Source organism: Nansenia antarctica (assembly GCF_963989245.1).
Source record: "Nansenia antarctica genome assembly, chromosome: 17".
NCBI lineage: Eukaryota > Metazoa > Chordata > Actinopteri > Argentiniformes > Microstomatidae > Nansenia > Nansenia antarctica.
The window spans coordinates 18,053,280-18,069,930 of record NC_137687.1 but is presented as its reverse complement, the minus strand read 5'-3'; the positions used below and the strand labels follow the sequence as shown (position 1 = coordinate 18,069,930).

The 16,651-nt window shown below is 43.8% G+C and overlaps 1 pseudogene across 1 annotated transcript in view; it reads left to right on the top strand.

Annotated features, from left to right (window-relative positions):
• Window positions 1-608: 608 nt before the first annotated feature.
• LOC308172462 (arf-GAP domain and FG repeat-containing protein 1-like) overlaps window positions 609-16,651 on the top strand; it is a 42,220-nt pseudogene continuing 26,177 nt past the window's right edge. Inside the window, exons 1-9 of the transcript in view lie at window positions 609-741; window positions 1,390-1,465; window positions 7,876-7,996; window positions 8,172-8,247; window positions 8,741-8,813; window positions 11,052-11,162; window positions 11,701-11,794; window positions 12,371-12,443; window positions 12,822-12,970. The product of the transcript in view is annotated as an arf-GAP domain and FG repeat-containing protein 1-like (transcript). The remainder of the gene's footprint in view (window positions 742-1,389; window positions 1,466-7,875; window positions 7,997-8,171; window positions 8,248-8,740; window positions 8,814-11,051; window positions 11,163-11,700; window positions 11,795-12,370; window positions 12,444-12,821; window positions 12,971-16,651) is intronic.

The following is a 16,651-nucleotide window of genomic DNA, read 5'->3' as shown; positions in this document are numbered from 1 at the left end:
AACATGGTATGTAACCCCCCCACCCCCATCCCCTCTGCTGTCTGAGGGAATACGAGGTATTGATTTAGCATTATGGTTTTATTGAAACTTCTGTCACAGCAGTACTAATTTTTGTACAGACCTTTCTGATCTCTTCAGACTACATCTTACCTGTCCTGCATTGTAACTGCCAATGGCCCCTGGTCATAGCATAGATTACTTTCTTGTAATGACTGATGCATAGATGATTCACTTACTTCAGACAAATGTATTTGTGTAAGTCGCTTTGGATAACGGCATCTGCTAAATGCTTAATGATGTACATTGTGTGTCAGACTTTACAGTACAGCATGAGGCCACCAGACATAGGTTTAAATAACATGTTATATTTCAAATATCTGTGCTTGACTGATGGCGCCTGGAGCAATTGAACCATTGTTGAATAATCCCCAAAAGTGCAAATCATGCCATTCAGGGACTCCAGACAGGCTCAAGTAAACGCTCAAGTATTTGAAAGGATTTCAAATAGTATTTGACCCCGGTCTGAAGGTCACACACTGGTGCTTTAGATCAGAATCTTTGATGGGTGTGTGTCTGATATGTGTCACGTTGATCCTAGTGATGACATCATGGACTATGTGATGGTGCGGGTGCCTCCCCTCCAACCAGGCCTCCCCCGGCCCCGCTTCTCCCTCTACCTGTCTTTCCAGCTCCAGTACGGCATAGTCATCGTCTACCACCGCCAGTGTGCTTTTCTTCTGGGTGAGAGAGGGAGGGAGGGAGGGAGGGAGTGGGGCTGGGGGAAGGCAGGGCATTTTATGCCCTGAAATGAAGCGCATAACAAATGTCATTGTGGAAAGAACTGCTGTCGATACACACAGAAATGAGAGTAAGGTAAAGTAATACATCAGGTCTGACAGCTGCACAGTGAAGGGCACTGGTTGATCTGAAATGCAAACCACCAAAGCCACAGGACCTACTACTACACGCACTTACCTCCATACACACTCATTGATAAAACACAGCACATGCAGCACATTGTCGTTAGAGGTAGATACAACTCACTAAAGGATGAGGCTTACCATCTCTTCAAAACACTGGTACACAATAATACCTTTTATTTTATTACCTTTTAGCAGAATTAATTCGTAGTAGTAGTTTATCTTTGTCTGGCCATTGTTACCAGCCAAACTGTCAGATTTATGACCTCCTCCACCGCAGAATGCAGCATAAACCATAAACACTTCAGCAAAGTTAGTTGCGATGGTACTGTAGATGCAGAATCACATCATCTTCCAGGTCACCCACGCAGAATCACCACGGTAACTGTGCAGCCTGTAAAATGAATGTGATGTCACACAGTACCTTGACCTCATGATATACTGTAGTAACTTCCCTGCTCTTTTCCAGATGAGATTCAGCAGACCATCGAGCGCCTGCTGCGCTCCAAGATACACATAAGCATCGACTTGCCTGAGCCTGACAGGTCAGGGGACACACATCATACATGCACGCTTACACACACACATACACAATGTTACCCACACACCTGCCCCAGAGTAGGCATTTACCATCGTCTCAGGCTATGTCTCAGGCTATGTCCACACCAATACGTTTTTTTGATAAACGTTTTTCGTATATAAAAATATGACCGTCCACACCAGCATGTTTATAAACAATGTCTGTGTCCACATGCATACGCATGAACGCAATATAAACGCTGTCATTGAGCATTCCACACCAGTAGTCGGCGATATAATATTATCCCCATAGCCCCGCTGGCCAATCAGACGCCTCTGTCTCTCAATGTTCTCGATCATTAACTGTGCATTTATCTGTAAACAGGTTAAAAGTCCAGTTAACAGTGAAAGAACTAGAAGCACTTTGTTCACATCCATTTTCCTCGCTTGTGTAGCCTCGAACACCGTTGCCTGTGTAAGTGCAAATTATTCAATAATGGCAGCCTGTTTCGTTTCAAGATGTATAAGAAAAGATATTTAATATTCTTCTGCAGAAGGAGGAAGTTTACAGGTTCGTCAGACGCATCTGAACGATTCAAAGTTCCTCCCAAAAGTGACGATCATTCATTACATGTCAGTATTTATGCAATCAGGTTTCCACAGGTAAGGGGTCCGCCCTCGGGTGAGGTTTAGACCAATCATAGATAGATAGATAGATAGATAGATAGACTTTATTTGTCATTGCTACAGTACAGGTACCAAACAACGAAATTTAGGAGGGGAGGCTCCCCTGGTGTTTAGGAAAGAAAATAGAAACACATTTTGGAAAAAGCATAGATGCATAAAATCACAAGAAGGTAAGGAGCTGGTTTACATCAATAGAGGCTATGTACACAATCCACTGTACTATACTGCACAGATAGTCAACTAGGGTTGTCATATTTCACACGAAAGTATTTTTTCACATTTTTTTAAAGTGTCACAGTTTGCAGGCTTGAAAATGTACATGTTTGTGCCTCAGCACTAGCTGCAATACAATCCGTCCGGACTTGTCCTGGGCCCAGAACTTAGGCCTTTTCTGTGTTCAGGGCCTTGACGGCCCTGTGGTAGAAGCTGTCCTTCAGTCTGTTTGTCTTAGCGGCCGGAGTCCTGTACCTCCTGTTCGAGGGCAGCTTGACAAAGTGTTCGTGCCCAGGGTGGGTCGGGTCCTTGGAGATCTTGGAGGCCCTCCTGAGACAGCGTGTTTTGTACAGCTCCTCCAGAGAGGGGAGGGTGGCGCCGGTGATCCCCTGTGCTGTTCTCACGACTCTCTGTAGATCGCTTCTCTCCGCTGCCGTGCAGCTGTGGTACCAGTTGGAGATGCCGAAGGTGAGGATGCTCTCCACTGCGCCGTGGTAGAAGGCCACCAGCATCTCCTGCTTGCTGTGTTGTTTCTTGAGGCATCTCAGGGTGTATAGCCGCTGTTGTGCCCTCTTGATGGTGCCTTTCGTGTTGTCCTTCCAGGCCAGGTCATCCCGCATGATGTGTCCCAGGAAACGGAGGTTTGAGACCATCTCCACGCTCTCTCCGTCGATGAGCAGGGGCAGGATCTCGGACTTTTTCCTCCTGAAGTCTACGATGAATTCCTGGGTCTTTGACTTGTTTAGCAGCAGGTTGTTTACCTTGCACAATTGCTCTACCTCATCCCTGTACGCCGCCTCGTCCCCCCCCGAGATACATCCCACCACGGTGGTGTCGTCTGCAAACTTTACGATGTAGTTGCTGGGGTGGATGGGGGTGAAGTCGTGGGTGTAGAGGTTGTAGAGGATGGGGCTTAGCACGCAGCCCTGGGGTGACCCAGTGCTGAGGCTGAGGGCTGTGGAGGTGTGGGGGCCCACCCGCACCCTCTGGGGGCGGTCGGTCAGGAAGTCCTTGATCCACGCACATATAGAGTGTGATAGACCCAGGTCTAGTAGTTTGGTCACTAGCCTGTCTGGAAGGATGGTGTTAAAGGCGGAGCTGAAGTCCACGAAGAGCAGTCTCGCGTAGCTGTTTCCCCTCTCCAGGTGGGATAGAGTGGCGTGGAGAGTCGTCGCTATGGCGTCCTCTGTGGACCTGTGGGCTCTGTAGGCGAACTGGTATGGATCCAGGTTGGGCGGGAGGCGTGTGAGTATGTGGGCCCGGACTAGTTTCTCGAAGCACTTCATGATGATTGGTGTGAGTGCCAATCATGAGCAAGGGGTGTGAGTTTGTACATGGATGAAGATGATAGGGGATGAAGGTTAAGGGGGAATCGGCCCCCACTTTCTCCTAGGGACACAAAGGTGAAAAAGGAACACAATAGCCACAAACTGGTTCAGTCTGGTCCCAGAGCACCGGGTCTGGGGAACACAAAAGCCCAAAACTGCTCCAGATGGCCTAGTCCACTCCGGGAGAAAAGAGGGCAATCAGGTCTTTGTAATCATTTAAATGTGTCCGCCGTCCAGCCAATGTCAAGCTTCAAGCAGAGAAACCGGTTCTATTGTGTGACAACAAACAGGAAATCAGCTTCCATAGCTTTGCCCCAGACATCCAAAGTTTGAATCTTAAATGTAGAAAAATGTCCCCCACATACAATAATTTTCTCTCACACCTATTGTAAACATAGTTGTTACTGGTGCCATGATATGACGTTGGAGGGAACAGCAAACAGCTGCAGTGCGCATGATCATAGAAATCTACGCGCATGATGACGTGACGAATACAAAAAACTCCGTCTATCTCGTCCACGCGTCAAAAATATACGGCGAATATACAGCGTTTTTAAACATCTTCACTCTGGCAGGCGTTTTTAAACATCTTCGTTTTCAGAGGGCAAAAACTCGTTTGCGTCTGAACGAACCCCCCAAAACGAATATAAAAATCCACGTTTATCAAAAAGACGTATAGGTGTGGACAGGGCCTCAGAGTAAAGGGTTTGTTTTAGCCGTACTTCTCAGAAGTTCTCAAAGCTAAAAAGGGAAATATTAGTTTATTCGTTAATGATCGCGGTTAATTTGGCAAACCTTTACGCGGTAAAATATTATAATTATAATACGCGAATGAATCATATTACCACGGTATATACAGAACTCTATATTAGTTACTGGGTTCAGGTTGCAATCTCATCTGGAGTCATGGGTTCAAATCCTGCTTCTGACAACTTAGTTTTTTGCTTACATGTTACTAAATATGAAATACGGTGGAAATACACAGTAGTATTCGTTCAGTGGACCACTGACCAACAACGAGTGTTGGGTCATCGCAAATCTGAAGAGCCGCTCGTTTTGTGTGTTTGAGCTAATTCCCCTTCCTCTCACAAGGCTAAAGTACGGACCCCCCCTGGGGTCCCTAGGGCCCTACGAGCCAGAACGATCGCAAGGATTAGGGTCAGGGTTAGGGTTAGAATCCTTCGTTCTGGCTCGTAGGGTGTTACGCTTGCCTGGCTCTTGACAAGGTAACAAAAAGGGAGACGACACATGGTTAACAATAATAGGATATTTATTAAAGAATATAATGTTGAATGGAAATAATGATAAAGAAAATAGTAACGACAACCAAAAACGGCTGCTGGTCGACAAAGGAAGAGAGAGAGTCCATCAATCTAACCCACTCTTAAAGTGATCCAGGGACAATTAGCATCATCACCCACACCTGAGCCAATCTGGAACACAGAGAGAAGGTAGACCGGACAGGTGTAATAGCGCCCACTATAGGTTCTGGTGTGGATCGTCACATCCCCCCTCTTAAAACAGAGGCCTACTAAAAAGGTCTCTGTAAATTCTGTTTCCCAGATTACAGCATAACTTAACTAGATTAATCAAAAATACAAATAATAACATTTTAATGAGTTTATGTGACAAAGTTGTGTAGACTGTCTACGGTTAGGAGTATCGATCAAATAATTCTGTTCGGACACCTGTCGTACAACAGAAGTGGTGATGGGAGCACTTTTCCTCATGGGAGTGTAGGCTGGGATCAGGAGGATTGACACGTGGTCAGACATGCCTAGATGAGCTAGCGGTCTAGCCTTGTAAGCAAGCTTGATGTTGGTGTATACCTTGTCCAGTGTTTTTTCTCCTCTTGTTGCACATTTAACATGCTGATAGAACTTGGGTAGTACTACCTTCAGGTCAGCATGATTAAAGTCCCCGGCGATTATATGTACTGCCTGTGGGTCCGCGCTCTGTCCACCACTGATGACGTCATGTAGCCGCGCCAATGCTAAGCTAGCATCCGCGCTAGGTGCGATGTAAACAGATGTTATGTACACCGCGTTGAATTCCCTCGGGAGGTATGTGGGTCGGCATTTAACAGTCAAGTATTCCAGGTCTGGGGAGCAGTGGCTACTTACAGTTTTCGTGTTTAAGCACCAGCTGTCCTTCGTAGATATAATGAGGCCGCCTCCGCGTGTCTTCTCACTAAGCAGCGTCCGGTCCGCATAGGGCCTAACCCTAACCATAACGAATTACTAAACAGAGGGAACGAATTACTAAACCGAGGGAACTAATTACTAAACCGAGGGAACTAATTACTAAACCGAGGGAACAGATTTACTAAACCGAGGGAACGGATTCACACATCAAATATTTTTTTTCTACCATGTGACCCCAGGGGGGCTCCGTACTAAAGTGATCTCAAGAACGAATTGTATACTTTAACCTGTGTCCTTCTTAGTTTATGTAGGAGCTAAAGTATACAGTATTCTGTGATAGCAGTTCGAGAATGAAAACAACAGTGATCAGTTTGAAGAAAGAAACTGTCTGAAAGCAAGACAAACTGTCGATTTCTGAAGTCCTGAAAGTCGGAACAGCGCCACAAAACCAACCAGTGGTCGAACAACAAATAAAAAAAGTGTTTACAGGTTTTCGCTTTAACACTAACATCCAAACCTCAAACACAATGACCAAAACCTGAAACTGGTGTATTTTATCTCACACCAATTCTGACAAACACATTTCTTGCTTATCACTCATTTTGCCACTCTAAACCACCCAGTTAACAAAACACTAAATACAATTCTCTACATTTGGCACACACTTCCTTGATAAAATCTATTGTGTTCACATGGAAAACACTACCATTCAGAATGCTAAACTCAAAACATCAATCACACTCCATATGGGCAAACACCTATTGCATTTGAATTAGCAATCATAGCTTTAGCAATAAGGGCTAAAGGTGAGCTCTCCTGTGTTGAAATATATCTGAAGTATATCAGGGCTGGATTCGTCATGCCAGGCGATACTTTCCCCTCTGCTTCGCCAGGGAGAACATTACCTGTGATGTTGACAAGGTCTTGTGGCCTTTGTGTAGAGTATATGCAGAAGGCTTTTTTTTTTCTTTTTCTGTTTGTTCTGTATGAAGAACACTTTACAAATCCAACTTTCATTGCTGAGATGTGTACAATATTTCAGAATAATAATAAAATAACGCAGCCAAAGTAAAGTAATTAAAAGCTAGGTTACTTTAGGGCGAAAATTATTTAATCAAAAACAACATGTACTATGTTAATTTCATGTGTGTAGTAGTGCCTATGAAACACTTGATCGATCTAGAAAGATCTTGTGTGCAACACTGACTCTTTCAAAGTGAAATATAGGCCCTTGGTATGGCACTAAATTGATGCAGGATGGCAGGTTTTTCTCCAGTGTTTATAAATGTTGCTGTGGAATTGCATGAAATGTACAAAATATAGATTATGAATCGCCAATGATTCTGTAATAGCTGTTTAGCTGAAATGACGGCACTATGGACAGCAGGGTTCTCCCCAGGACTCTTGAACAGTATGGAGCTGGGTTGCATGATCACAACCCGACTCACGTTTATTCTTGTCAAAATTCACAGAGGAACATCATAACGCTTTCACTTTTGCTTTAGTTTTAATAACAATAGTGTTGTCGATCAAAAGTAGTTACTCTATCATTACTAAATATATAGTTTAATTTGCCTTGAAATGTTTACAGCGTGTGGCAACACCACTGTGTTTTAATCATTCATCTTTGTAGGGGGAGAGCCAATGTATGTTTTTCAAGTATTCGAGGGCTATGCGAAAATATATTTTGTCGTCAATTTTGGTATTTTTGAGGTTAAATCCATCCGTGTAACACCCCCATCATAAATAAAGATCAGTCCCGTAACCCAGAAACACAACACGCTTACTGTAAGAAATTGTTATCTTCAGGGTAAAGGTTGTGGTTAGGTATACAGTAAGTTTATGTTTGGTTAGGGATAACGTTTCAGTCTAACCGGATGAGCAGCCTATAACCCTACCTGTAGCCTCGGTCTAACCATAAACTCAAACATAAGCTTGTAACTATGCTTACACTTATGCTCTAGTATGAGGACATCTCACCCCACTCCCTGCCTATGTGTCAGACCCACCTGGGCAATGCATAGCAGCCATTTTGCATTTAACATTGGCCCTTTTGTGTCCCAGACTAGCCCTGAACGTGGCTGATTCCCTGTTCCTTCTGGAGGAGGCTGAGGGGGCTCCAGACCCCTTCTTTGGTGTGATGGGCTCAGGAGACCAGCTCCCCAGTCCCTACAGGATCCCTCAGGTACTTTCACTGTTAACCAACAACAAAACATTTCCTCTACTTTAATTAGAGTTAGAATTCAAATTCTCTGTTGATTCATCAAATGTATTTACAAAGCATTATTCTAAGGCTTAGCACACAGAAAAGGTGGTACATTGATTGACCTTGTTTTATGGCGATTCTGTTACTTCCCCAGCCATGGCAGATTATGGCGGCTGTGACTACACAGCGCTCTCCAGTGGTCGGTTCCAGAACCGCATCGGAGGGGGAGGGTGAGTCAATTCATAGCCAACCTCTACTAGTTGCAACTCTACAGGTACGTTGTTTGGTACCTGTACTGTAGCAATGACAATAAAGTCCATTCATTCATTCATTCATTCATTCATTCATTCATACAAGAAGCTTCTTTCTCGAGTTGCAAAAAAAATGACACAGACTGAAACAGAAAGTGGGAATAAGGTCAAAATACTCACCAGAAGTTTCCGCTAGAAAGATAATAAGACATGTTAGAGTTGCCCCCCCCTAATATAAGCACGTGTGGATGTGACAGAATGGAATAGGTATATTGCTTCCACTTGTACAATCCTCTAAAGATCTGAGTTTCAAGGGCACACCGTTGCTTCCGGACAGGGCTAAAACATAGTCTGTTATTGAGATCAGATGACAAATCTTCACCAAGAGATCAGCGCCTCTAACGTTGGTACTTTTCCTCCACTCTCCTTTTTTTCTTTTCCTTCTCTTGTCTCTATGTCCCTCTCACCTCAGGTTTTAAATCCACGCCAGAAGCCATCACCCTGAAAGAGACGGAGCCGGTCATGGTGACCACTCAGGTGAAGGCGTGGGCCTGGGAGAGGGTTCTTGGATTAGCATCGAAAATTGTCATTTTGAAATTCATTCGTTTGAACTGTTTTTCCATATTATGAAAGTGCAGATTGTAAGCTTTCAAACGATGTGTCATACATTGACATCTGAAATCTAGTTGAAGAAGATATGCTTATTTGAATGTTGGTACCCCTCAAACCAAATACCGGAGAAAGACGCTCTGAATCAAAACACACGCAAAACAGTTGCTAGTAGCTAGCAAGGAACATCACTATGAACACCTAATTGCATTTGTAGCATCACATCACAACATGCTGATTGAACATCAACATGCTAAAGACACATAACTCCACATAATTAGATGATCACACAGTCCTTGCTTTTGCACACGTCCTAAAACGTAAGTTTGTTTACAAGCCATCTATCACTTACCTAGTAGTCCATGGCAGATGATGTAGTGAATACAATTCACAAATCATAAGTAACAAACTGTTGTTTGTTATAACCTCAGCAAATATTTTCAAGTCAAGACTAAAAACCCATCTTTTAAATATTGCCTTTAAATGACTCAATAATTAAATTATGATTATATAATGATTAAAGCAAGTTATTATTATTATTATTATTATTATTATTATTATTATATCGAGTGGGCTCTTCAACACTTCAACACTTCACATTTATATATATTAAAAAAAGGTCATTTGCGTGACGTGAGAATCGCCGACATACAGACCTTTTCACCAGCAACTTTATGTGACACATTCTAATGCTTTGGTCCTCATATCGGCGACCAGTCAAAATGTTCTGACTTTTCTTTTGAAACACGGAACTACGTTTCAACATTGTTGAGAATCACAACACAAATTCGCTAGTCAAGCCAAAATACTGCAACGCAATGGATTCGGTGAGTAATCCCCACTGCTACCGAGTTAACTATGACAATACTTAGCAGGCTCACAAAACAAGCTGCGTTAGTTGACTAGTGATGTGTCATTTATTTTTCAACAACGAGGAATTGTATTCACATTTTTCTAAAGAAAAGTCTGATCATTACATATGAGGATCAAAGCATTATAACATGTCACATATGTGGTCTAGTAGTGGTCACTACTAGTCACTAGTAATAAAATCATAATGTGAATAATTGCACTCCCAAATAGGCAATTTCAAGTATTCGCGGTAGCCAACATTTTAGGATATTGCTTTTTTTTTCAGACCTGTGGGTTCTTGGCCTGATAACAACAGTAGTCCCTTACCTGATGCAACATACTTAAGACAGAAGAAATACACTGTGCAAGGACTTTGCATTGGGTCTTCTGAATTCCCCCTTCAGAACCTGGCTGCCACCTACCAGAGCCCAAATATCAAATCGCCAAACCAGAAACAGTACCCAACTCCAGATCCCCAAAACAAGAACAGCAAGATACAAAACATTACCCATCCCATTCTTTACAGGTCTCCTGAATGCCAAATAACATAGGATGAACGTTTTAGCCTTACCCACCACCGCCATAGACTGTGCTGATAAATCAAGATTCACTCAGTTATTAGCACTGTTTTTATCCAAAATTGTGTTTTATATTTTGATGTTGTATTTCATTGATGTTGACGTAAGAATACTGTTCCCCACTGAATGGCTCAAGACAAGAGTGTTGAGCTGGGTTTTTTATGGTTACTTATCTCTCTCTCCCTGTCTCTCTCCATCAGTTTGAGGGAGCGGAGCTACCTGAAGCCACAGGCAGAGAGATCGACTTGCTTCTGGGGCAGCAAGACCAATTCTACGGGGGTAAGAGAGATGAGAGAGGATAGTAGGATTCTCTAAGTAATGACAGGCGATCGATATGGACATTTGTTAGCGTGAAAGGAGTGAAAAGGTGTCTGTGTGTGTGTGTGTGTGTGTGTGTGTGTGTGTGTGTGTGTGACAGACACAGAGATTGAGGAGAGGGAAAGGGAGAGAGAGGGAGAGAACAAGGGACCAGGAGGGAGCCATGACATCTATTGACCAGTAAGTCCCCTGGGACCCTTTCACAGGCTGATCTTACTGCCACAAGGGCTGTGGTCACTGTTCAAGTCCAGCTAGGCACCTTGAACTGTCTTCTTTTTTTTCTTAATTTTTGTTGTGTGTGTTTTCTGATTACAATAAATGAGGAAGCTAGATGGTTATTAAGATAGTACCCACCATTGTGTGTGTGTGTGTGTGTGTGTGTGTGTGTGCGTGCACGTGCATGTGCATGTGTACGTGTATGTCCAGGCTGAAGGACATGGTGGTGGTGGGGGACAGTGTGTGGCTGCTGGACAAGGAAACGGGCCAGCCCGTGGAGATGCCACTAGAGGCCCCGTACTCCTCAGAGAGAGAGGAAGAGTCAGAGAAGGGGACAGAGAGAACACCGGAGAGAGCGCCAGAGAGAGCGCCGGAGAGAACGCCAGAGAGAACGCCAGAGAGAGCGCCAGAGAGAGCGCCAGAGAGAGCGCCGGAGAGCTCTTGTGGAGAGGTGTGTTTGTTTGTGCTTGTGTGTGTGTGTGTGTGTGTGTGTGTGTGTGTGTGCTTGTGTGTGTGTGTGTGTGTGTGTGTGTGAGAAATGGAGACAGTTACATTCAGTTACAGTCATCAGCCTAGCCTAATAGACTATCTAAGGTTACTCTTAGCTTAGTGTCTCTAACATACACACGCACTGACTGCAACTTGTCCATGTGTGTCTGCCATCATTCATACAAAATAAAGTGCCAAAAGGCTTAACTGCCCAGAAAGCAGTAGTTAAAATGTTTAAAGGAAGACCTACATACAACACTCGAATAGCCGTTTCAGTACAATATTTTCGACACAGTATTTCATATATTGGTGCCAGTGTTAGCGGCAAGCTCCCCGAAGTTGTCCCCTCTCCTAAGAGACCGGGTCGCAGGCGACAGCTTGTTTTCACCGACCCTCACACGCAGATCTCCATGGAGGCAAAGCAGTTGCAGATCAAGGACCCTCTTGCTGAGACCATGCCCCTGGTAAGACCACCCACCCTCCTACCAGGCACCAGAGGAATTCATTGAAGAATTGATTCTTCAAATCAGTCAAGTATCTTTGTCTGGGTATCTAAATAGATTTTTTTGTTTTGTTTTAAGGAAGTACTGTTCAGTAGGCTGGTCACAATAAAAGGCCACTCTAAAATGTGCTGTTTTATCACATAGCATAATGCCACAGCTGTCACAGGTTTTGAGGGAGCGTGCAATTGGCAGGAATGTCCACCAGGGCTGTTGCCCGTGAATTGAATGTTAATTTCTTTACCATAAGCCGTCTCCAAAGGTGTGTCCGAGAATTGGAATTGGAAACGACTTTGGAGATGGTTTATGGTAGAGAAATTAATTTTCAATTCACCGGCAACAGCTCTGGTGGACATTCCTGGAGTCAGCATGCCAATTGCACGCTCCCTCAAGACTGGCGACATCTGTGGCATTGTGCTGTGTGATAAAGCTGCACATTATAGAGTGGCCGGATCTGGCCTGCGGGCCGCCTATTGGTGATCCGTGCTTGAGGAAGTGTAGTTGACCTCTTTGCCTAGTGTTGCTGTCTCTCTCTCCCAGTCCAAGGTGCTGATAGACCCCGCCTCCCGGTCCACGGTCGCCCCCGGAGAGCTCTTCAGCGCCCCCGCCTGCCGTGAGTATCTCATACCTCTGCTGAGAGAAACTTGGATGACAAGGTTCGACGTTTCAGCGTACCCAGAGGTAGACATAATGGCTCTTTCCCAGCGTATATATGCCACCGCAGATGATAATGATGATATATTGTGAGTTGGTGGACATCAGTGGTCTAGGGAGGAAGCATGCAGTTCAGTCCATGATGGATAGATGGACCCAGGAAGGGACGATTGGACGGATGGGTGGATGGATGGATAGATGGATAGATAGACAACCCTTGTGGCGTTTTTAGAGAGAGCTATCACATACGTAGATCACTACGATTAAGATAAGATAAGTTTGCTTATCTTCTCTTTGCCCCCACCCCCACCCCTCCTTACCCTCTTCCCTAACACAGCTCACCTCCACCCTGACCTCCTGTCACTATGGCAACAGTGTGCTGTCCTCAGGAAGAAGAGCAGCAGGGAGGGGGGAGAGAAGGGGGGAGACTCTGAGGTCGACGTAGACATGGGGGTGGAGAAGGACAGAGAGAGGAGGGGCTCTGGCGTGAGAGGGGTAAATTATTTATTTCTGTTGACTATGACCGCATTTGTTTTCATTACGACCATCAATCAATGAACATTAGTTTTTAGTAGGGATGTAACAATGCACTCAACTCACGATTCAATACGATTAACGATACTGGACTCACCCAAAAAAATATACAGAATGAGATTGCAGGATTAGGACTATTTCTCAGACAAAAACTACAAAATACGCTTATTTGCACCTCTTCATTGCCAACAAAATAAGGAGTTATTATACTGTATAGTTTGTTTTTGTTGGCATATGGGATGTGTTCAGCTAGGCTCAAATCATATTTTCCAAAAGTATTGCTGCTGATATGTAGTTCCTATCTATATCCATATCTATTTGCATGTTAAAATGCATTGCCATAGTTGACATTTTGATGATGACCCTGCATGCATGCAGAATCACTTCTTCAACTGCATTCCCAATGTCAATGTAGCTAGCTAGTTTAGCTGTACACTTACAATAACACACCAACTAACACAGCACCGACAATGCACACTTCAACAACAGTATTGCAAGACGAGTGCATCGAGCTACAACGTTATTCCACCACTGTTCCCCACGTTGGTTTGTTTGTTGATATACGACCCATGATTCATCCAGATTATTGAGAGAGGTTGCATCCCTAATGTAAACTGGCAGGGAGATACAATCTGGGTGCATGAAATGAGAATGCAGCTTCACCAAACCTCTTCTTTTGTACATGTGGTACACAGAGAAAACCAGCGTCAGAAGACCTGAGAACTCTATTGGGCTGATATGCTAGCAGAAGACCTGAGAGCTCTATTGGGCTGATATGCTAGCAGAAGACCTGAGAGCTCTATTGGGCTGATATGCTAGCAGAAGACCTGAGAGCTCTATTGGGCTGATATGCTAGCAAAAGACCTGAGAGCTCTATTGGGCTGATATGCTAGCAGAAGACCTGAGAGCTCTATTGGGCTGATATGCTAGCAGAAGACCTGAGAGCTCTATTGGGCTGATATGCTAGCAAAAGACCTGAGAGCTCTATTGGGCTGATATGCTAGCAGAAGACCCGAGAGCTCTATTGGGCTGATATGCTAGCAGAAGACCTGAGAGCTCTATGGGGCTGATAAGCTAGCAGAAGACCTGAGAGCTCTATTGGGCTGATATGCTAGCAGAAGACCTGAGAACTCTACTGGGCTGATATGCTAGCAGAAGACCTGAGAGCTCTATTGGGCTGATATGCTAGCAGAAGACCTGAGAGCTCTATTGGGCTGATATGCTAGCAGAAGACCTGAGAGCTCTATTGGGCTGATATGCTAGCAAAAGACCTGAGAGCTCTATTGGGCTGATATGCTAGCGGAAGACCTGAGAGCTCTACTGGGCTGATATGCTAGCAGAAGACCTGAGAGCTCTATTGGGCTGATATGCTAGCAGAAGACCTGAGAGCTCTATTGGGCTGATATGCTAGCAGAAGACCTGAGAGCTCTATTGGGCTGATATGCTAGCAGAAGACCTGAGAGCTCTATTGGGCTGATATGCTAGCAAAAGACCTGAGAGCTCTATTGGGCTGATATGCTAGCAGAAGACCTGAGAGCTCTATTGGGCTGATATGCTAGCAGAAGACCTGAGAGCTCTATTGGGCTGATATGCTAGCGGAAGACCTGAGAGCTCTACTGTGCTGATATGCTAGCAGAAGACCTGAGAGCTCTATTGGGCTGATATGCTAGCAGAAGACCTGAGAGCTCTATTGGGCTGATATGCTAGCACAAGACCTGAGAGCTCTATTGGGCTGATATGCTAACTAGCAGACAGAAGTGTCACTGTACCCAGGCAGGACAATAGAAGGCTGAATGTGTTTGATCTCAGCTGGTCAACTGGCCCAGGACCAAGCAGTGGGTCAGAACACTGTCACTAGCTATCAAGCAACTAAAGAAATCACTGATTTAAATGATTAAAAACACATTTTGTCAGTAGGCTAGACACAGACAGCTCCTGCATACTGCTAGTTGAGACTGTGTAGCAAGGGAATATGGATTCAAGTTTGACAGGGGTTTTATTTCCACTGAGATTATAATCGTCGGATTTGTCCCTCAACACTGGAAAGTGGAAAGTGGAAACAAATTGTCCTCAATGACATTTGAGAATGAAAACTATCTTTAATCTATGTCATGATGCTCTTGTGGGGTTTTTTGTCATCATAACCGAATATGTTTTTCTAAGATTCTATGATGAAGGACATTCACCATTGTCAGTTTTTTCGAGGTGGGAAATTAGTAGTTTAAGTGATTAAAACTGATAATTCTGTTAACAAATCGGTAACAGAATGACCAAATGATATGGTAATGGGATGACTCACTGAAATGTAATTGGCTACATTAACTTATAGTACAGGTCGTACAGAACCTGGAAGGGTTCTTCGACTGTCCCTGTGGGAGAAACTTCTCAAAGGGTTCTCCATGGTCCTAAGGGTTCTCAGGGTTCCAAAGAGGTTCTTCCACAGGGACAGCCGGAAAAACTGGGTGTCATATAGCAGTAGTTACAGAACACTGCAACACCATGCTCACCAAGCACTGCATCAACACCCTCATCTCATAGCCAGCAAATCACACAGCTATGGAGCTATAGGCCTAGAACTTCGGTTGAGAATTATGACATACATGTTGCACACTTGTGCAAAAATGACATCAAGGGATTTTTATCTTCATGGTGAAAGAGCATACTGTATTGTGCAGAGGCACAGAGCAGGTTGGGTGTCTGTATGAGACATAGGCCATTTCACATTTACATTTTTGGCATTTAGCAGACGCCTTATTCCAAACCGACTTACAATCAATTTTGACTAAGGAAGTGAATCATCAATTCACCAGTTCTAGCAGGAAGAGTAATCCAGCTCAGGCCAGGGGCCACTGGCAGTCGTCGTGAATTATTATTATTATTATTATTATTATTATTATTATTATTATTACCATTTTATTATTTTATTTAACACTGGAGAGACAGTACAAGGGGGGCAGTAGAAGTCTTAGGAGGCACAGTATAAGGGAAAAGCGGGTGTCTCAGCAGACGCAGTGCTGGGGGGTGGTAGTGTCTCAGGAGGAACAGTTAAGGTGTAGCCTGAAGAGCCTACTTGTAGTTTATTATTAATTGTTGTGTTGCCAAAAGTATACTAGGCTATTGTATTGTTGTAATGAAGAAAAAGATACTGCAAACCACAAAGAATGTAATACATTTTAATCAATGTACAAACAAATGTATTTTTCTCTTGTTTTGTGGTTTTTTTCCTCAATTCCCTTTACATTATTACCTTAATGATAGCTATTGTATATTCCTACCTTTGTTTCCCTGTTTTATTTCCCCTACATCATCATGTACATCAATGACAGGAGGCCTCAATGATGCGTTTCTGTAGGGAAGCATGTAGTCATTCTGTTACCATCATTCTGTTACAGGATGTAAATCCACTTCACTCATTGTAACAACCAGAAGAGATAGTTTCAAACTGAACATGTCATGATACCTAACACCCCACTCTTTCTGCAGGCATATTTTAATTTTAATTTGGGGCAGATATTTTAGTTTTAGGGAAACATGGTTACATAAAAAAGCTTTCTATGCTAGCGTATGGAGCAGTGGAAGGAAAGCCTAGTAACCTGGAGCTGGCATATAAGTAGCCTATATTGTTATTATGCT